The sequence below is a fragment of the Pseudophryne corroboree genome, chromosome 2 (assembly GCF_028390025.1).
Source record: "Pseudophryne corroboree isolate aPseCor3 chromosome 2, aPseCor3.hap2, whole genome shotgun sequence".
Classification (NCBI taxonomy): domain Eukaryota; kingdom Metazoa; phylum Chordata; class Amphibia; order Anura; family Myobatrachidae; genus Pseudophryne; species Pseudophryne corroboree.
Window position 1 is genome coordinate 528,987,564 of NC_086445.1, and position 22,571 is coordinate 529,010,134.

At 49.4% G+C, this 22,571-nt stretch overlaps 1 long non-coding RNA gene across 3 annotated transcripts in view; it reads right to left on the reverse strand.

Moving 5' to 3' along the window:
• The window catches only part of LOC135033758 (uncharacterized), a 138,288-nt gene extending 115,964 nt beyond the window's left edge, over positions 1-22,324 (reverse strand). The window contains exon 1 of one of the 3 annotated variants that reach the window (XR_010229107.1): positions 22,141-22,324. This is a non-coding gene — a long non-coding RNA (uncharacterized LOC135033758). Of the gene's footprint in view, positions 1-2,579; positions 2,652-21,731; positions 21,863-22,140 lie in introns of those variants that run through there. The other 2 variants (XR_010229113.1, XR_010229101.1) reach the window with 2 other exon arrangements.
• Positions 22,325-22,571: the final 247 nt, after the last annotated feature.

Genomic DNA, 22,571 nt, shown 5'->3' on the forward strand with positions numbered 1-22,571 from the left:
ACGATTGAGTCGCACGCTACGAACACATGAACTCTACCGTAAATGCACATACCGCGCACCCGCGGGTGCCCGCAACAGCGAGTATGCGCACGCACGGGAGAGCGCACGCATGCGCAGCGCAGACCTGTGTGAGGTGCAAATATGGCAGTGTGCATAGAGATATTTTTCTGACTTTGACAATATATAAGACGCAGTTCCATTGGCACTGGCAGCCATGATCCAATAGACTTTCTGAGCACCAAAGGGATTCTATAATGTCTGGTGGTGCAACCGATGTTTGATCGATGGCCCGTCTTCATGCACACATCCAGTAGCGGAACTAGCAAGCGGTGGGCCCAGGTGCGACAAAATGCTTTGGGCCCCCCCCCCCCATCCCATCCAAGTCCACCCCCTCACCCCTTGAGAGGATCTGGTGAGGGGGACCTGCTCAGGGCCAGAGAAATGGATACCTAGCAACAGTGCCGTAACTAGACATTTTAGCACTGTGTGCAAGAAACGGCATCGGAGCCCCACCCCTGCATGCAAAACAGGGGCAGTGCGCGCCGTAGGCGCGCGCAAAAATACATAGTGGTGTGGCTTCGCGGGGAAGGGGTGTGGCCACAAAATAATACCAATTCCTAAAAAGGTGCACAGTAGTCTCCATTCTTCAAATTACGCCGCACAGTAGCACCACTACACCAGGTAGAGACCCTTTTACACCTTACAGCGAACAGATTCCTCTTTTTACATATTACGGAAGACAGCGTCCCCTTTTTACACATTACGGCAGACAGCGTCCCCCTTTTTATACATTACGGCAGACAGCGTCCCCTTTTTACACATAACTGCAGACAGCGTGCCCTTGTTAAACATAGCGGCAGACAGCGTACACTTTTTACACATAACGGCAGACAGCGTCCCCCTTTTTACACATTACGGCAGACAGCGTCCCCTTTTTACACATTACGGCAGACAGCGTACACTTTTTACACATAACGGCAGACAACGTACACTTTTTACACATAGCGGCAGACAGCGTGCCCTTGTTACACATTACGGCAGACAGCGTGCCCTTGTTACACATTACGGCAGGCAGATTCCCCCTTTTTACACGTTGCGGCAGGCAGTCACCCGTTTTTACACATTGCGGCAGGCAGATTCCCCATTTTTACACATTACGACAGGCAGATTCTCCCTTTTTACACATAGCGGCAGGCAGATTCCCCATTTTTACACATTGCGGCAGGCAGATTCCCCATTTTTACACATTGCGGCAGGCAGTCCCCCCTTTTTACACATTGCGGCAGGCAGTCCCCCATTTTTACACATAGCGGCAGGCAGTCCACCCTTTTTACACATTGCGGTAGGCAGTCCCCCATTTTTACACATAGCGGCAGGCAGTCCCAACAAAGAAAGAAAGAGACAGAAAGAAATAAAGAAAGAAAGAGACAGAAAGAAAGAAAGAAAGAAAGAGAAAGAAAGAAAGTAGAATCATACTTACCCTCTCCGCTGGCTCAGGCTCCTCGTGCAGCTTGACGATTCCCGGGCAGTAGACGAGGTGGAGGAGGGAGCCGCAGCAGCGCTGTGTTATTGGTGGAGGCGCTGCTGCTGCTGCCCCCCCTGCTTCACTATAGGCTGTTCTCGGAAGACAGCCTATAGTGAAGCAGAGGGGCAGCAGCAGCAGCGCCTCCACCAGTAACAAAGCGCTGCTGCGGCTCCCTCCTTCACCTCCGTCCTCCTCCTTCCCCCGTCCGTGCCGCTGCTCTTCTCCTCTGTGGGCGGCTGTGCGCTGCGGGCAGCGGTTGCCCGCAGCGCACAGCGGCATGTAATGAGTCAGTTTGACTCATTACATGCTTGGGCCCCTGGACAGAGGCGGGCCCCAGTGCAACGCACTGCTTGCCCTGCCGGTAGTTCCGCCTCTGCACACATCGACAGATTTGCATTACAGCTGGTGGACGTCACATAAGGGCGCCCACCGACTGCAGCATTAGCATAAAGACATAATAGCAGCTGCTGCAGCTACTGCAAATCCACCCACCTACAAATCAGGCTCAAAGGGATATTCAATTACCGCCGAAGAGACATCGGGAATAAAAACCCCTGATGTTTCTTCGGGTGCTGCGGTTGGACTATTTGATTTAGTTGGCCGGTAAAACGTGCATTTTCACCAGAAAACACACAGGTTCAGTGAAACCTGTGTGTTTACAGGTTAAATAGCCCCGTTTTCAGACAAAAACGGGGGTTATCTGGGATTTTGCTTTGCCTGCTGGAGGCAGGTGAAACAAAATCCCAGATAAGCCGCGGCACGCGCCGGCTTATCGGGGCTAATTAGATAGCCCCCGGCGGTGATACAGTACACCCGACAGCAAGTCGGGGTAATTGAATATCCCTTTCAGTATTAATATAACCCCAACCCACCACCCAGATAACAGTAATATACCCCCATAATATTAATACACCCCCACCCCAATAGTAATACTGTATAGTCCCCATAATGTTAATACACCCCCATCCTCTCAACATAACCCCCACATATAACATTAATACAACTCCAGCCAGACTGCATTAATATACCCCCCTACACTTCCCCATATACTTACCTCAGGAAGTAGGCTGCCTGGTCTCAGACTCTCAGCAGACTGCGGAGCTGGAGCTCATGGGGAGAAGGAGAGACAGTCACAGATAGGGTAGAAGAGAGGAGGAGAGGGAAGGGGTGGAGACTAGAGCAGGATAAGCAAAGACATAGGGAAAATAAGATTTTACTTACCGATAAATCTATTTCTCGGAGTCCGTAGTGGATGCTGGGGTTCCTGAAAGGACCATGGGGAATAGCGGCTCCGCAGGAGACAGGGCACAAAAAGTAAAGCTTTTCCAGATCAGGTGGTGTGCACTGGCTCCTCCCCCTATGACCCTCCTCCAGACTCCAGTTAGGTACTGTGCCCGGACGAGCGTACACAATAAGGGAGGATTTTGAATCCCGGGTAAGACTCATACCAGCCACACCAATCACACCGTACAACCTGTGATCTAAACCCAGTTAACAGTATGATAACAGCGGAGCCTCTGAAAGATGGCTTCCTTCAACAATAACCCGAATTAGTTAACAATAACTATGTACAATTTATGCAGATAATCCGCACTTGGGATGGGCGCCCAGCATCCACTACGGACTCCCAGAAATAGATTTATCGGTAAGTAAAATCTTATTTTCTCTATCGTCCTAGTGGATGCTGGGGTTCCTGAAAGGACCATGGGGATTATACCAAAGCTCCCAAACGGGCGGGAGAGTGCGGATGACTCTGCAGCACCGAATGAGAGAACTCCAGGTCCTCCTTAGCCAGAGTATCAAATTTGTAAAATTTTACAAACGTGTTCTCCCCTGACCACGTAGCTGCTCGGCAAAGTTGTAATGCCGAGACTCCTCGGGCAGCCGCCCAAGATGAGCCCACCTTCCTTGTGGAGTGGGCCTTTACAGATTTAGGCTGTGGCAGGCCTGCCACAGAATGTGCAAGTTGGATTGTGCTACAGATCCAACGAGCAATCGTCTGCTTAGACGCAGGAGCACCCATCTTGTTGGGTGCATACAATATAAACAACGAGTCAGATTTTCTGACTCCAGCTGTCCTTGCAATATATATTTTTAATGCTCTGACAACGTCCAGTAACTTGGAGTCCTCCAAGTCACTTGTAGCCGCAGGCACTACAATAGGCTGGTTCAGATGAAATGCTGACACCACCTTAGGGAGAAAATGCGGACGAGTCCGCAGTTCTGCCCTGTCCGAATGGAAAATCAGATATGGGCTTTTGTAAGATAAAGCTGCCAATTCTGATACTCTCCTGGCAGAAGCCAGGGCTAGAAGCATGGTCACTTTCCAAGTGAGATATTTCAAATCCACCTTATTTAGTGGTTCAAACCAATGAGATTTTAGAAAGTCCAAAACCACATTGAGATCCCACGGTGCCACTGGAGGCACCACAGGAGGCTGTATATGCAGCACTCCCTTAACAAAGGTCTGGACTTCAGGGACTGAAGCCAATTCTTTTTGAAAGAAAATCGACAGGGCCGAAATTTGAACCTTAATAGATCCCAATTTGAGACCCATAGACAATCCTGATTGCAGGAAATGTAGGAATCGACCCAGTTGAAATTCCTCCGTCGGAGCCCTCCGATCTTCGCACCACGCAACATATTTTCGCCAAATTCGGTGATAATGTTGCACGGTTACTTCCTTCCTTGCTTTAATCAAAGTAGGAATGACTTCTTCCGGCATGCCTTTTTCCTTTAGGATCCGGCGTTCAACCGCCATGCCGTCAAACGCAGCCGCGGTAAGTCTTGAAACAGACAGGGACCCTGCTGAAGCAAGTCCCTCCTTAGAGGTAGAGGCCACGGATCTTCCGTGATCATCTCTTGAAGTTCCGGGTACCAAGTCCTTCTTGGCCAATCCGGAACCACTAGTATCGTTCTTACGCCTCTTTGCCGTATAATTCTCAATACTTTTGGTATGAGAGGCAGAGGAGGAAACACATACACCGACTGGTACACCCAAGGCGTTACCAGCGCGTCCACAGCTATTGCCTGCGGATCTCTTGACCTGGCGCAATACCTGTCCAGTTTTTTGTTGAGGCGAGACGCCATCATGTCCACCATTGGTCTTTCCCAACGGGTTACCAGCATGTGGAAGACTTCTGGATGAAGTCCCCACTCTCCCGGGTGAAGATCGTGTCTGCTGAGGAAGTCTGCTTCCCAGTTGTCCACTCCCGGGATGAACACTGCTGACAGTGCTATCACATGATTCTCTGCCCAGCGAAGAATCCTTGCAGCTTCTGCCATTGCACTCCTGCTTCTTGTGCCGCCCTGTCTGTTCACATGGGCGACTGCCGTGATGTTGTCCGACTGGATCAACACCGGTTTTCCCTGAAGCAGAGGTTCTGCCTGGCTTAGAGCATTGTATATTGCTCTTAGTTCCAGAATGTTTATGTGAAGAGACGTTTCCAGACTCGTCCATACTCCCTGGAAGTTTCTTCCTTGTGTGACTGCTCCCCAGCCTCTCAGGCTGGCGTCCGTGGTCACCAGGATCCAATCCTGTATGCCGAATCTGCGGCCCTCCAATAGATGAGGACTCTGCAACCACCACAGAAGAGACACCCTTGTCCTTGGAGACAGGGTTATCCGTAGGTGCATCTGAAGATGCGACCCTGACCATTTGTCCAACAGATCCCTTTGGAAAATTCTTGCGTGGAATCTGCCGAATGGAATTGCTTCGTAAGAAGCCACCATTTTTCCCAGGACTCTTGTGCATTGATGTACAGACACCTTTCCTGGTTTTAGGAGGTTCCTGACAAGCTCGGATAACTCCTTGGCTTTTTCCTCCGGGAGAAAAACCTTTTTCTGAACCGTGTCCAGAATCATCCCTAGGAACAGCAGACGAGTTGTCGGCATTAACTGGGATTTTGGAATATTCAGAATCCACCCGTGCTGTTTTAGCACTTCTTGAGACAGTGCTAATCCCATCTCTAGCTGTTCTCTGGACCTTGCCCTTATTAGGAGATCGTCCAAGTATGGGATAATTAATATGCCTTTTCTTCGAAGAAGAATCATCATCTCGGCCATTACCTTTGTAAAGATCTGAGGTGCCGTGGACAATCCGAACGGCAGCGTCTGAAACTGATAGTGACAGTTTTGTACAACGAACCTGAGGTACCCCTGGTGTGAGGGGTAAATTGGAACGTGGAGATACGCATCCTTGATGTCCAAGGATACCATAAAGTCCCCCTCTTCCAGGTTCGCTATCACTGCTCTGAGTGACTCCATCTTGAACTTGAACTTCTTTATGTACAGGTTCAAGGACTTCAGATTTAGAATAGGCCTTACCGAGCCATCCGGCTTCGGTACCACAAAAAGAGTGGAATAATACCCCTTCCCTTGTTGTAGAAGAGGTACCTTGACTATCACCTGCTGAGAGTACAGCTTGTGAATGGCTTCCAAAACCGTCTCCCTTTCGGAGGGGGACGTTGGTAAAGCAGACTTCAGGAAACGGCGAGGTGGATCTGTCTCTAATTCCAACCTGTACCCTTGAGATATTATCTGCAGGATCCAGGGATCTACCTGCGAGTGAGCCCACTGCGCGCTGTAATTTTTGAGACGACCGCCCACCGTTCCCGAGTCCGCTTGAGAAGCCCCAGCGTCATGCTGAGGCTTTTGTAGAAGCCGGGGAGGGCTTCTGTTCCTGGGAAGGAGCTGCGTGTTGCTGTCTCTTCCCTCGACCTCTGCCTCGTGGCAGATATGAATAGCCCTTTGCTCTCTTATTTTTAAAGGAACGAAAGGGCTGCGGTTGAAAAGTCGGTGCCTTTTTCTGTTGGGGAGTGACTTGAGGTAGAAAGGTGGATTTCCCGGCTGTAGCCGTGGCCACCAAATCTGATAGACCGACTCCAAATAACTCCTCCCCTTTATACGGCAAAACTTCCATATGCCGTTTTGAATCCGCATCGCCTGTCCACTGTCGCGTCCATAAAGCTCTTCTGGCCGAAATGGACATAGCACTTACCCGTGATGCCAGTGTGCAGATATCCCTCTGTGCATCACGCATATAAAGAAATGCATCCTTTATTTGTTCTAACGACAGTAAAATATTGTCCCTGTCCAGGGTATCAATATTTTCAATCAGGGACTCTGACCAAACTACCCCAGCACTGCCCATCCAGGCAGTCGCTACAGCTGGTCGTAGTATAACACCTGCATGTGTGTATATACTTTTTTGGATATTTTCCATCCTCCTATCTGATGGATCTTTAAGTGCGGCCGTCTCAGGAGAGGGTAACGCCACTTGTTTAGATAAGCGTGTTAGCGCCTTGTCCACCCTAGGAGGTGTTTCCCAGCGCTCCCTAACCTCTGGCGGGAAAGGGTATAATGCCAATAATTTCTTTGAAATTATCAGCTTTTTATCAGGGGCAACCCACGCTTCATTACACACGTCATTTAATTCTTCTGATTCAGGAAAAACTATAGGTAGTTTTTTCACACCCCACATAATACCCTGTTTAGTGGTACCTGTAGTATCAGCTAAATGTAACGCCTCCTTCATTGCCAAAATCATATAACGTGTGGCCCTACTGGAAAATACGGTTGATTCGTCACCGTCACCACTGGAGTCAGTGCCTGCGTCTGGGTCTGTGTCGACCGACTGAGGCAAAGGGCGTTTCACAGCCCCTGACGGTGTTTGAGTCGCCTGGACAGGCACTAATTGATTGTCCGGCCGCCTCATGTCGTCAAACGACTGCTTTAGCGTGTTGACACTATCCCGTAGTTCCATAAATAAAGGCATCCATTCTGGTGTCGACTCCCTAGGGGGTGACATCCTCATATTTGGCAATTGCTCCGCCTCCACACCAATATCGTCCTCATACATGTCGACACACACGTACCGACACACAGCAGACACACAGGGAATGCTCCTAACGAAGACAGGACCCACTAGCCCTTTGGGGAGACAGAGGGAGAGTTCGCCAGCACACACCAAAAGCGCTATATATATATCAGGGATAGCCTTATAATAAGTGCTCCCTTATAGCTGCTTTGTTATATCAAAATATCGCCATAAATTTGCCCCCCCCTCTCTGTTTTACCCTGTTTCTGTAGTGCAGTGCAGGGGAGAGACTTGGGAGCCGTCCTGACCAGCGGAGCTGTGAGAGGAAATGGCGCCGTGTGCTGAGGAGATAGGCCCCGCCCCTTTTCTGGCGGGCTCGTCTCCCGCTATTTAGAGAAATCAGGCAGGGGTTAAATATCTCCATATAGCCTCTAGGGGCTATATGTGAGGTATTTTTAGCCTTTATATAGGTTACATTTGCCTCCCAGGGCGCCCCCCCCCAGCGCCCTGCACCCTCAGTGACCGCGTGTGAAGTGTGCTGAGAGGAAAATGGCGCACAGCTGCAGTGCTGTGCGCTACCTTTAGAAGACTGCAGGAGTCTTCAGCCGCCGATTCTGGACCTCTTCTGACTTCAGCATCTGCAAGGGGGCCGGCGGCGCGGCTCCGGTGACCATCCAGGCTGTACCTGTGATCGTCCCTCTGGAGCTTGATGTCCAGTAGCCAAGAAGCCAATCCATCCTGCACGCAGGTGAGTTGACTCCTTCTCCCCTCAGTCCCTCGCTGCAGTGATCCTGTTGCCAGCAGGAATCACTGTAAAATAAAAAACCTAGCTAAACTTTTTCTAAGCAGCTCTTTAGGAGAGCCACCTAGATTGCACCCTTCTCGGCCGGGCACAAAAATCTAACTGGAGTCTGGAGGAGGGTCATAGGGGGAGGAGCCAGTGCACACCACCTGATCTGGAAAAGCTTTACTTTTTGTGCCCTGTCTCCTGCGGAGCCGCTATTCCCCATGGTCCTTTCAGGAACCCCAGCATCCACTAGGACGATAGAGAAAGAGGAGATAAGGGGGCGGGGCTTCATGGAGCATAGGGGGTGGAGTCTCCGCGGGGAGGAGTGAGTAGAGGCATCCTCACCGCAACCCATTGATCGCAGTGGGAGATGACCAGTTCGGCTGTGACTGGCTGCTGCACTGAGTGCTGGCCCCGATGACAGCAGCAATGCAGCAGCAGAAGCTGCGTGATCTTGGAGCTAAAGTAAAGATTCCTACGGGTTGTCCAGGGGGCCCCTGAGATTTGGGGAGCCCAGGGTAATGTACCCCCTGGGCTCCCCCCTTAATCCGGCTCTGCATGTCACATGTACTGTATATGCTTGAGTGCTCTTTTCACATGCATATTGTAATTAGAGATGAGCGCCTGAAATTTTTCGGGTTTTGTGTTTTGGTTTTGGGTTCGGTTCCGCGGCCGTGTTTTGGGTTCGAACGCGTTTTGGCAAAACCTCACCGAATTTTTTTTGTCGGATTCGGGTGTGTTTTGGATTCGGGTGTTTTTTTCAAAAAACACTAAAAAACAGCTTAAATCATAGAATTTGGGGGTCATTTTGATCCCAAAGTATTATTAACCTCAAAAACCATAATTTACACTCATTTTCAGTCTATTCTGAATACCTCACACCTCACAATATTATTTTTAGTCCTAAAATTTGCACCGAGGTCGCTGTGTGAGTAAGATAAGCGACCCTAGTGGCCGACACAAACACCGGGCCCATCTAGGAGTGGCACTGCAGTGTCACGCAGGATGTCCCTTCCAAAAAACCCTCCCCAAACAGCACATGACGCAAAGAAAAAAAGAGGCGCAATGAGGTAGCTGTGTGAGTAAGATTAGCGACCCTAGTGGCCGACACAAACACCGGGCCCATCTAGGAGTGGCACTGCAGTGTCACGCAGGATGGCCCTTCCAAAAAACCCTCCCCAAACAGCACATGACGCAAAGAAAAAAAGAGGCGCAATGAGGTAGCTGACTGTGTGAGTAAGATTAGCGACCCTAGTGGCCGACACAAACACCGGGCACATCTAGGAGTGGCACTGCAGTGTCACGCAGGATGTCCCTTCCAAAAAACCCTCCCCAAACAGCACATGACGCAAAGAAAAAAAGAGGCGCAATGAGGTAGCTGTGTGAGTAAGATTAGCGACCCTAGTGGCCGACACAAACACCGGGCCCATCTAGGAGTGGCACTGCAGTGTCACGCAGGGTGTCCCTTCCAAAAAACCCACCCCAATCAGCACATGATGCAAAGAAAAAGAAAAGAAAAAAGAGGTGCAAGATGGAATTATCCTTGGGCCCTCCCACCCACCCTTATGTTGTATAAACAAAACAGGACATGCACACTTTAACCAACCCATCATTTCAGTGACAGGGTCTGCCACACGACTGTGACTGATATGACGGGTTGGTTTGGACCCCCCCCAAAAAAGAAGCAATTAATCTCTCCTTGCACAAACTGGCTCTACAGAGGCAAGATGTCCACCTCATCTTCACCCTCCGATATATCACCGTGTACATCCCCCTCCTCACAGATTATCAATTCGTCCCCACTGGAATCCACCATCTCAGCTCCCTGTGTACTTTGTGGAGGCAATTGCTGCTGGTCAATGTCTCCGCGGAGGAATTGATTATAATTCATTTTAATGAACATCATCTTCTCCACATTTTCTGGATGTAACCTCGTACGCCGATTGCTGACAAGGTGAGCGGCGGCACTAAACACTCTTTCGGAGTACACACTTGTGGGAGGGCAACTTAGGTAGAATAAAGCCAGTTTGTGCAAGGGCCTCCAAATTGCCTCTTTTTCCTGCCAGTATAAGTACGGACTGTGTGACGTGCCTACTTGGATGCGGTCACTCATATAATCCTCCACCATTCTATCAATGTTGAGAGAATCATATGCAGTGACAGTAGACGACATGTCCGTAATCGTTGTCAGGTCCTTCAGTCCGGACCAGATGTCAGCATCAGCAGTCGCTCCAGACTGCCCTGCATCACCGCCAGCGGGTGGGCTCGGAATTCTGAGCCTTTTCCTCGCACCCCCAGTTGCGGGAGAATGTGAAGGAGGAGATGTTGACAGGTCGCGTTCCGCTTGACTTGACAATTTTGTCACCAGCAGGTCTTTCAACCCCAGCAGACCTGTGTCTGCCGGAAAGAGAGATCCAAGGTAGGCTTTAAATCTAGGATCGAGCACGGTGGCCAAAATGTAGTGCTCTGATTTCAACAGATTGACCACCCGTGAATCCTTGTTAAGCGAATTAAGGGCTGCATCCACAAGTCCCACATGCCTAGCGGAATCGCTCCGTGTTAGCTCCTCCTTCAATGCCTCCAGCTTCTTCTGCAAAAGCCTGATGAGGGGAATGACCTGACTCAGGCTGGCAGTGTCTGAACTGACTTCACGTGTGGCAAGTTCAAAGGGCATCAGAACCTTGCACAACGTTGAAATCATTCTCCACTGCACTTGAGACAGGTGCATTCCACCTACTATATCGTGCTCAATTGTATAGGCTTGAATGGCCTTTTGCTGCTCCTCCAACCTCTGAAGCATATAGAGGGTTGAATTCCACCTCGTTACCACTTCTTGCTTCAGATGATGGCAGGGCAGGTTCAGTAGTTTTTGGTGGTGCTCCAGTTTTCTGTACGTGGTGCCTGTACGCCGAAAGTGTCCCGCAATTCTTCTGGCCACCGACAGCATCTCTTGCACGGCCCTGTCGTTTTTTAAAAAATTCTGCACCACCAAATTCAAGGTATGTGCAAAACATGGGACGTGCTGGAATTGGCCCAGATTTAATGCACACACAATATTGCTGGCGTTGTCCGATGCCACAAATCCACAGGAGAGTCCAATTGGGGTAAGCCATTCCGCGATGATCTTCCTCAGTTGCCGTAAGAGGTTTTCAGCTGTGTGCGTATTCTGGAAAGCGGTGATACAAAGCGTAGCCTGCCTAGGAAAGAGTTGGCGTTTGCGAGATGCTGCTACTGGTGCCGCCGCTGCTGTTCTTGCGGCGGGAGTCCATACATCTACCCAGTGGGCTGTCACAGTCATATAGTCCTGACCCTGCCCTGCTCCACTTGTCCACATGTCCGTGGTTAAGTGGACATTGGGTACAGCTGCATTTTTTAGGACACTGGTGACTCTTTTTCTGAGGTCTGTGTACATTTTCGGTATCGCCTGCCTAGAGAAATGGAACCTAGATGGTATTTGGTACCGGGGACACAGTACCTCCAACAAGTCTCTAGTTGGCTCTGCAGTAATGATGGATACCGGAACCACGTTTCTCACCACCCAGGATGCCAAGGCCTCAGTTATCCGCTTTGCAGTAGGATGACTGCTGTGATATTTCATCTTCCTCGCAAAGGACTGTTGAACAGTCAATTGCTTACTGGAAGTAGTACAAGTGGGCTTACGACTTCCCCTCTGGGATGACCATCGACTCCCAGCGGCAACAACAGCAGCGCCAGCAGCAGTAGGCGTTACACGCAAGGATGCATCGGAGGAATCCCAGGCAGGAGAGGACTCGTCAGACTTGCCAGTGACATGGCCTGCAGGACTATTGGCATTCCTGGGGAAGGAGGAAATTGACACTGAGGGAGTTGGTGGGGTGGTTTGCGTGAGCTTGGTTACAAGAGGAAGGGATTTACTGGTCAGTGGACTGCTTCCGCTGTCACCCAAAGTTTTTGAACTTGTCACTGACTTATTATGAATGCGCTGCAGGTGACGTATAAGGGAGGATGTTCCGAGGTGGTTAACGTCCTTACCCCTACTTATTACAGCTTGACAAAGGGAACACACGGCTTGACACCTGTTGTCCGCATTTGTGGTGAAATACCTCCACACCGAAGAGCTGATTTTTTTGGTATTTTCACCTGGCATGTCAACGGCCATATTCCTCCCACGGACAACAGGTGTCTCCCCGGGTGCCTGACTTAAACAAACCACCTCACCATCAGAATCCTCCTGGTCAATTTCCTCCCCAGCGCCAGCAACACCCATATCCTCCTCATCCTGGTGTACTTCAACACTGACATCTTCAATCTGACTATCAGGAACTGGACTGCGGGTGCTCCTTCCAGCACTTGCAGGGGGCATGCAAATAGTGGAAGGCGCATGCTCTTCACGTCCAGTGTTGGGAAGGTCAGGCATCGCAAACGACACAATTGGACTCTCCTTGTGGATTTGGGATTTCAAAGAACGCACAGTTCTTTGCGGTGCTTTTGCCAGCTTGAGTCTTTTCAGTTTTCTAGCGAGAGGCTGAGTGCTTCCATCCTCATGTGAAGCTGAACCACTAGCCATGAACATAGGCCAGGGCCTCAGCCGTTCCTTGCCACTCCGTGTGGTAAATGGCATATTGGCAAGTTTACGCTTCTCCTCCGACAATTTTATTTTAGGTTTTGGAGTCCTTTTTTTTCTGATATTTGGTGTTTTGGATTTGACATGCTCTGTACTATGACATTGGGCATCGGCCTTGGCAGACGACGTTGCTGGCATTTCATCGTCTCGGCCATGACTAGTGGCAGCAGCTTCAGCACGAGGTGGAAGTGGATCTTGATCTTTCCCTAATTTTGGAACCTCAACTTTTTTGTTCTCCATATTTTATAGGCAGAACTAAAAGGCACCTCAGGTAAACAATGGAGATGGATGGATTGGATACTAGTATACAATTATGGACGGACTGCCACGGTTAGGTGGTATAAAAAAACCACGGTTAGGTGGTATATATTATAATAATAATACAATTATGGATGGACGGACTGCCTGCCGACTGCCGACACAGAGGTAGCCACAGCCGTGAACTACCGCACTGTACACTGGTTGATAAAGAGATAGTATACTCGTAACAATTAGGATGACACTATGACGGTATAAAGAATGAAAAAAAAACCACGGTTAGGTGGTAGGTATATAATAATAAATAATACAATTCTGGTCGGACGGACTGCCTGCCGTGTGCCGACACAGAGGTAGCCACAGCCGTGAACTACCGCACTGTACACTGGTTGATAAAGAGATAGTAGTATACTCGTAACAATTAGGATGACACTATGACGGTATAAAGAATGAAAAAAAAAACCACGGTTAGGTGGTAGGTATATAATAATAAATAATACAATTCTGGTCGGACGGACTGCCTGCCGTGTGCCGACACAGAGGTAGCCACAGCCGTGAACTACCGCACTGTACACTGGTTGATAAAGAGATAGTAGTATACTCGTAACAATTAGGATGACACTATGACGGTATAAAGAATGAAAAAAAAACCACGGTTAGGTGGTAGGTATATAATAATAAATAATACAATTCTGGTCGGACGGACTGCCTGCCGTGTGCCGACACAGAGGTAGCCACAGCCGTGAACTACCGCACTGTACACTGGTTGATAAAGAGATAGTAGTATACTCGTAACAATTAGGATGACACTATGACGGTATAAAGAATGAAAAAAAAACCACGGTTAGGTGGTAGGTATATAATAATAAATAATACAATTCTGGTCGGACGGACTGCCTGCCGTGTGCCGACACAGAGGTAGCCACAGCCGTGAACTACCGCACTGTACACTGGTTGATAAAGAGATAGTAGTATACTCGTAACAATTAGGATGACACTATGACGGTATAAAGAATGAAAAAAAAACCACGGTTAGGTGGTAGGTATATAATAATAAATAATACAATTCTGGTCGGACGGACTGCCTGCCGTGTGCCGACACAGAGGTAGCCACAGCCGTGAACTACCGCACTGTACACTGGTTGATAAAGAGATAGTAGTATACTCGTAACAATTAGGATGACACTATGACGGTATAAAGAATGAAAAAAAAAACCACGGTTAGGTGGTAGGTATATAATAATAAATAATACAATTCTGGTCGGACGGACTGCCTGCCGTGTGCCGACACAGAGGTAGCCACAGCCGTGAACTACCGCACTGTACACTGGTTGATAAAGAGATAGTAGTATACTCGTAACAATTAGGATGACACTATGACGGTATAAAGAATGAAAAAAAAAACCACGGTTAGGTGGTAGGTATATAATAATAAATAATACAATTCTGGTCGGACGGACTGCCTGCCGTGTGCCGACACAGAGGTAGCCACAGCCGTGAACTACCGCACTGTACACTGGTTGATAAAGAGATAGTAGTATACTCGTAACAATTAGGATGACACTATGACGGTATAAAGAATGAAAAAAAAACCACGGTTAGGTGGTAGGTATATAATAATAAATAATACAATTCTGGTCGGACGGACTGCCTGCCGTGTGCCGACACAGAGGTAGCCACAGCCGTGAACTACCGCACTGTACACTGGTTGATAAAGAGATAGTAGTATACTCGTAACAATTAGGATGACACTATGACGGTATAAAGAATGAAAAAAAAACCACGGTTAGGTGGTAGGTATATAATAATAAATAATACAATTCTGGTCGGACGGACTGCCTGCCGTGTGCCGACACAGAGGTAGCCACAGCCGTGAACTACCGCACTGTACTGTGTCTGCTGCTAATATAGACTGGTTGATATTTAAAGAGATATTAGTAGTATACAACAATACTATACTGGTGGTCAGGCACTGGTCACCACTCCTGCAGCAAAAGTGTGCACTGTTAATTAATATAATTGTACTCCTGGCTCCTGCTAACAACCTGCAGTGCTCCCCAGTCTCCCCCACAATTAATTATAAGCTTTTAATTTATACATTGATGACTGTGCAGCACACTGGGCTGAGCTGAGTGCACACAGACTGAGTCACACTGTGTGACTGACTGTGCTGTGTATCGTTTTTTTTTTCAGGCAGAGAACGGATATAGCAGAGAGAAGTGAACGGATATATTATATTAAATAAAAGTTAACTAGCAACTGCACTGGTCACTGACTGTGGTAAACTAACTCTGTCTGCGACTCTGCACAATCTCTCTCTCTCTATCTAATCTATCTCTATTCTAATGGAGAGGACGCCAGACACGTCCTCTCCCTATCAATCTCAATGCACGAGTGAAAATGGCGGCGACGCGCGGCTCCTTATATAGAATCCGAGTCTCGCGATAGAATCCGAGCCTCGCGAGAATCCGACAGCGTCATGATGACGTTCGGGCGCGCTCGGGTTAACCGAGCAAGGCGGGAAGATCCGAGTCGCTCGGACCCGTAAAAAAAAACATGAAGTTCGGGCGGGTTCGGATTCCGAGGAACCGAACCCGCTCATCTCTAATTGTAATTGCATCTTATTGTTTTATTCACAGTCTTATCACTTTGATTACAATTGTATTACATCATCTCATCGTTTCACATACTTTTATGATTCCTTTTACTAAATAATAAACACCATTCTTCAGACATCGCTTCTGAAAGGATTATTGAAAAGTAAAAATAAGATTTTACTTACCGATAAATCTATTTCTCGTAGTCCGTAGTGGATGCTGGGGACTCCGTCAGGACCATGGGGATTAGCGGCTCCGCAGGAGACAGGGCACAAAAATAAAGCTTTAGGATCAGGTGGTGTGCACTGGCTCCTCCCCCTATGACCCTCCTCCAAGCCTCAGTTAGGATACTGTGCCCGGACGAGCGTACACAATAAGGAAGGATTTTGAATCCCGGGTAAGACTCATACCAGCCACACCAATCACACCGTACAACTTGTGATCTGAACCCAGTTAACAGTATGACAAACGTAGGAGCCTCTGAACAGACGGTTTACAACAATAACAACCCGATTTTTTTGTAACAATAACTATGTACAAGTATTGCAGACAATCCGCACTTGGGATGGGCGCCCAGCATCCACTACGGACTACGAGAAATAGATTTATCGGTAAGTAAAATCTTATTTTCTCTGACGTCCTAGTGGATGCTGGGGACTCCGTCAGGACCATGGGGATTATACCAAAGCTCCCAAACGGGCGGGAGAGTGCGGATGACTCTGCAGCACCGAATGAGAGAACTCCAGGTCCTCTTTAGCCAGGGTATCAAATTTGTAGAATTTTACAAACGTGTTCTCCCCCGACCACGTAGCTGCTCGGCAGAGTTGTAATGCCGAGACCCCTCGGGCAGCCGCCCAGGATGAGCCCACCTTCCTTGTGGAATGGGCCTTGACAGATTTAGGCTGTGGCAGGCCTGCCACAGAATGTGCAAGTTGAAATGTGCTACAAATCCAACGAGCAATCGTCTGCTTAGAAGCAAGAGCACCCAGTTTGTTGGGTGCATACAGGATAACAGCAAGTCAGTTTTCCTGACTCCAGCCGTCCTGGAAACCTATATTTTCAGGGCCCTGACAACATCTAGCAACTTGGAGTCCTCCAAGTCCCTAGTAGCCGCAGGTACCACAATAAGCTGTTTCAGGTGAAACGCTGACACCACCTTAGGGAGAAACTGGGGACGAGTCCGCAGCTCTGCCCTGTCTGAATGGACAATCAGATATGGCTTTTGTGAGACAAAGCCGCCAATTCTGACACTCGCCTGGCCGAGGCCAGGGCCAACAGCATGGTCACTTTTCATGTGAGATATTTCAAATCCACAGATTTGAGCGGTTTAAAATGTGATTTGAGGAATCCCAGAACTACGTTGAGATCCCACAGTGCCACTGGAGGCACAAAAAGGGGGTTGTATATGCAATACTCCCTTGACAAACTTCTGGAACTGAAGCCAATTCTTTCTGGAAGAAAATTGACAGGGCCGAAATTTGAACCTTAATGGACCCCAATTTGAGGCCCATAGACACTCCTGTTTGCAGGAAATGCAGGAATCGACCGAGTTGAAATTTCTTCGTGGGGCCTTCCTGGCCTCACACCACGCAACATATTTTCGCCACATGTGGTGATAATGTTGTGCGGTCACCTCCTTCCTGGCTTTGACCAGGGTAGGAATGACCTCTTCCGGAATGCCTTTTTCCCTTAGGATCCGGCGTTCCACCGCCATGCCGTCAAACGCAGCCGCGGTAAGTCTTGGAACAGACCTGGTACTTGCTGAAGCAAGTCCCTTCTTAGCGGCAGAGGCCATGAGTCCTCTGTGAGCATTTCTTGAAGTTCCGGGTGCCACGTCCTTCTTGGCCAATCCGGAGCCACGAGTATAGTTCTTACTCCTCTACGTCTTATAATTCTCAGTACCTTAGGTATGAGAAGCAGAGGAGGGAACACATACACCGACTGGTACACCCACGGTGTTACCAGAACGTCCACAGCTATTGCCTGAGGGTCTCTTGACCTGGCGCAATACCTGTCCAGTTTTTTGTTCAGGCGGGACGCCATCATGTCCACCTTTGGTCTTTCCCAACGGTTCACAATCATGTGGAATACTTCCTGATGAAGTCCCCACTCTCCCGGGTGGAGGTCGTGCCTGCTGAGGAAGTCTGCTTCCCAGTTGTCCACTCCCGGAATGAACACTGCTGACAGTGCTATCACATGATTTTTCGCCCAGCGAAGAATCCTTGCAGTTTCTGCCATTGCCCTCCTGCTTCTTGTGCCGCCCTGTCTGTTTACGTGGGCGACTGCCGTGATGTTGTCCCACTGGATCAATACCGGCTGACCTTGAAGCAGAGGTCTTGCTAAGCTTAGAACATTGTAAATTGCCCTTAGCTCCAGTATATTTATGTGGAGAGAAGTCTCCAGACTTGATCACACTCCCTGGAAATTTTTTCCCTGTGTGACTGCTCCCCAGCCTCTCAGGCTGGCATCCGTGGTCACCAGGACCCAGTCCTGAATGCCGAATCTGCGGCCCTTTAGTAGATGAGCACTCTGCAGCCACCGCAGAAGAAACACCCTTGTCCTTGGAGACAGGGTTATCCGCTGATGCATCTGAAGATGCGATCCGGACCATTTTTCCAGCAGATCCCACTGAAAAGTTCTTGCGTGAAATCTGCCGAATGGAATCGCTTCGTAAAAAGCCACCATTTTTCCCAGGACCCTTGTGCAATGATGCACTGACACTTTTCCTGGTTTTAGGAGGTTCCTGACTAGCTCGGATAACTCCCTGGCTTTCTTCTCCGGGAGAAACACCTTTTTCTGGACTGTGTCCAGAATCATCCCTAGGAACAGCAGACGTGTCGTCGGAAACAGCTGCGGTTTTGGAATATTTAGAATCCACCCGTGCTGTCGTAGAACTACTTGAGATAGTGCTACTCCGACCTCCAACTGTTCTCTGGACCTTGCCCTTATCAGGAGATCGTCCATTTTCTTTGAAGAAGAATCATCATTTCGGCCATTACCTTGGTAAGGACCCGGGGTGCCGTGGACAATCCCACCGGCAGCGTCTGAAACTGATAGTGACAGTTCTGTACCACGAACCTGAGGTACCCTTGGTGAGAAGGGCAAATTGGGACATGGAGGTAAGCATCCCTGATGTCCCGGGACACCATATAGTCCCCTTCTTCCTGGTTCGCTATCACTGCTCTGAGTGACTCCATCTTGATTTGAACCTTTGTATGTAAGTGTTCAAATATTTCAGATTTAGAATAGGTCTCACCGAGCCGTCTGGCTTGAGTACCACAATATAGTGTGGAATAATACCCCTTTCCTTGTTGTATGAGGGGTACTTTGATTATCACCTGCTGGGAATACAGCTTGTGAATTGTTTCCACTACTGCCTCCCTGTCAGAGGGAGACGTTGGTAAAGCAGACTTCAGGAACCTGCGAGGGGGAGACGTCTCGAATTTCCAATCTGTACCCCTGGGATACTACTTGTAGGATCCAGGGGTCCACTTGCGAGTGAGCCCACTGCGTGCTGAAACTCTTGAGACGACCCCCCACCGCACCTGAGTCCGCTTGTACGGCCCCAGCGTCATGCTGAGGACTTGGCAGAAGCGGTGGAGGGCTTCTGTTCCTAGGAATGGGCTGCCTGCTGCAGTCTTCTTCCTTTTCCTCTATCCCATGGCAGATATGACTGGCCTTTTGCCCGCTTGCCCTTATGGGGACGAAAGGACTGAGGCTGAAAAGACGTTGTCTTTTTCTCCTTTATACGGCAATACTTCCATGTGCCGTTTGGAATCTGCATCACCTGACCACTGTCGTGTCCATAAACAACTTCTGGCAGATATGGACATCGCACTTACTCTTGATGCCAGAGTGCAAATATCCCTCTGTGCATCTCGCATATATAGAAATGCATCCTTTAAATGCTCTATAGTCAATAAAATACTGTCCCTGTCAAGGGTATCAATATTTTCAGTCAGGGAATCCGACCAAGCCACCCCAGCGCTGCACATCCAGGCTGAGGCGATGGCTGGTCGCAGTATAACACCAGTATGTGTGTATATACTTTTTAGGATATTTTCCAGCCTCCTATCAGCTGGCTCCTTGAGGGCGGCCCTATCTGGAGACGGTACCGCCACTTGTTTTGATAAGCGTGTGAGCGCCTTATCCACCCTAAGGGGTGTTTCCCAACGCGCCCTAACTTCTGGCGGGAAAGGGTATACCGCCAATAATTTTCTATCGGGGGAAACCCACGCATCATCACACACTTCATTTAATTTATCTGATTCAGGAAAAACTACAGGTAGTTTTTTCACACTCCACATAATACCCTTTTTTGTGGTACTTGTAGTATCAGAAATATGTAACACCTCCTTCATTGCCCTTAACAAGTAACGTGTGGCCCTAAAGGAAAATACGTTTGTTTCTTCACCGTCGACACTGGAGTCAGTGTCCGTGTCTGTGTCTGTGTCGACCGACTGAGGTAAAAGGACGTTTTAACGCCCCTGACGGTGTTTGAGACGCCTGGACAGGTACTAATTGGTTTGCCGGCCATCTCATGTCGTCAACCGACCTTGCAGCGTGTTGACATTATCACGTAATTCCTTAAATAAGCCATCCATTCCGGTGTCGACTCCCTAGAGAGTGACATCACCATTACAGGCAATTGCTCCGCCTCCTCACCAACATCGTCCTCATACATGTCGACACACACGTACCGACACACAGCACACACACAGGGAATGCTCTGATAGAGGACAGGACCCCACTAGCCCTTTGGAGAGACAGAGGGAGAGTTTGCCAGCACACACCAAAACGCTATAATTATACAGGGACAACCTTTATATAAGTGTTTTTCCCTTATAGCATCTTAATATATATAATCATATCGCCAAATAAGAGCCCCCCCTCTCTGTTTTAACCCTGTTTCTGTAGTGCAGTGCAGGGGAGAGCCTGGGAGCCTTCCCACCAGCATTTCTGTGAGGGAAAATGGCGCTGTGTGCTGAGGAGAATAGGCCCCGCCCCCTTTTCGGCGGGCTTCTTCTCCCGTTTTTCTGAGACCTGGCAGGGGTTAAATACATCCATATAGCCCCAGGGGCTATATGTGATGTATTTTTTAGCCAGAACAAGGTATTCTCATTGCTGCCCAGGGCGCCCCCCGCAGCGCCCTGCACCCTCCGTGACCGTTGGTGTGAAGTGTGTGACAACAATGGCGCACAGCTGCAGTGCTGTGCGCTACCTCATGAAGACTGAAAAGTCTTCTGCCGCCGGTTTCTGGACCTCTTCACTTTTCGGCATCTGCAAGGGGGTCGGCGGCGCGGCTCCGGGACCGGACTCCATGGCTGGGCCTGTGTTCGATCCCTCTGGAGCTAATGGTGTCCAGTAGCCTAAGAAGCCAATCCATCCTGCACGCAGGTGAGTTCACTTCTTCTCCCCTAAGTCCCTCGTTGCAGTGAGCCTGTTGCCAGCAGGACTCACTGTAAAATAAAAAACCTAAAAACTTTTTCTAAGCAGCTCTTTAGGAGAGCCACCTAGATTGCACCCTGCTCGGACGGGCACAAATACCTAACTGAGGCTTGGAGGAGGGTCATAGGGGGAGGAGCCAGTGCACACCACCTGATCCTAAAGCTTTATTTTTGTGCCCTGTCTCCTGCGGAGCCGCTAATCCCCATGGTCCTGACGGAGTCCCCAGCATCCACTAGGACGTCAGAGAAAGGTGGTTATACTGTAGGCTTTGAATTTGCTTCAAGTACTGTAGCTTAGTGAGAGGCTGAACAGTAAGACATCTATGCTGCCAGTGAGTGGGACACATACAGAATATCCTGACTTCGTCAGCTGCATTGTCTGTCAGCAAGTGAATCACATATACTGACTTACAGATCTGTTACTCTGCCAACCACAGCTCTCTGCATATGACAGCACAAGTTTCTATGTAGTCTACTACCCGTGGCAACTCAGAAATAGGAGTACCGCCATTTGACTTCACAGAAACCTCACACTGTCAGTGCAGCCATGTGCATACGGCAATACAACAGTCCCTGCACAGTCAAACAGCTTAACAATAGTTCCAAGACCCTGACATCCCAGAAACCTGCTACACTGTCAGCACAGTTATCTGCACACATCAATACAGCAGTCTCTACACAGTCAAGCATTTATACCCCATCATTATGTCTCAGAAAAGGACGTCTTCAAACAAAACAAGTTCCCAAGTCTCTGGTTCCTCAAAATCAGCATCTGTCAGTAATACAGTTATCCTTGCACTCAGGGGCGTCGGAATGGGGGGGGGGGGGGGGGGGGGGCAAGGGGCAGCTCGCTCCCCCCAAACATGAGAGAGGCGCCATCCATCCCCTGCCTGTGTAAGCCACCGCCGCTGCCACCAGCTGCAGAGGAGCCGCTGTGTAGTGTTACTGCTACTGCTGCTTGTAACCAGGTCCCCACCACCCAGGCCCCAAGTGCGCAGCGCGGGAAGCGGCAGGGCCGACCCTAGGCATAATAGGCAAATGCGGCGTACGGGAACTGGGCGGCCGCCGCCACGCGCACTGGGAGGGGAGGAAGATCAGTGATTACCTTATCACCAGCAGCTGGGGGCGGAACGGGGAGCCGTGAGTGCGTGACAGAGAGTGGGGGCGGTTCTAGCTGTGTGCACTGCTGCCTGTTCCCTCTCTTTCTCCTGCAGCTCAATCACAATCTGAGGTGAGCAACCTGCCTCAGCATATTCTCAGTAGCTGAAGCCTGTGTATGTGTGTAAGTCAGTGTGTGTCTGATGTTATATACCCTACCAGGCTCTAATGTGCTTGTAACCAGGTCCCCCCCACCCAGGCCCCAAATATGTGTGTTCCCATGTCCCTCATTGGCCCCACTATGTGTGTCCCTCATATCCCTCACCCGGCCCCCAGGATGTGTGTCCCCATATCCCTCACCCGTCCCCCAGGATGTGTTCCCATGTCCCTCAACTGGCCCCCAGTATGTGTGTCCCAATATCCCTCACCCGGCCCCCA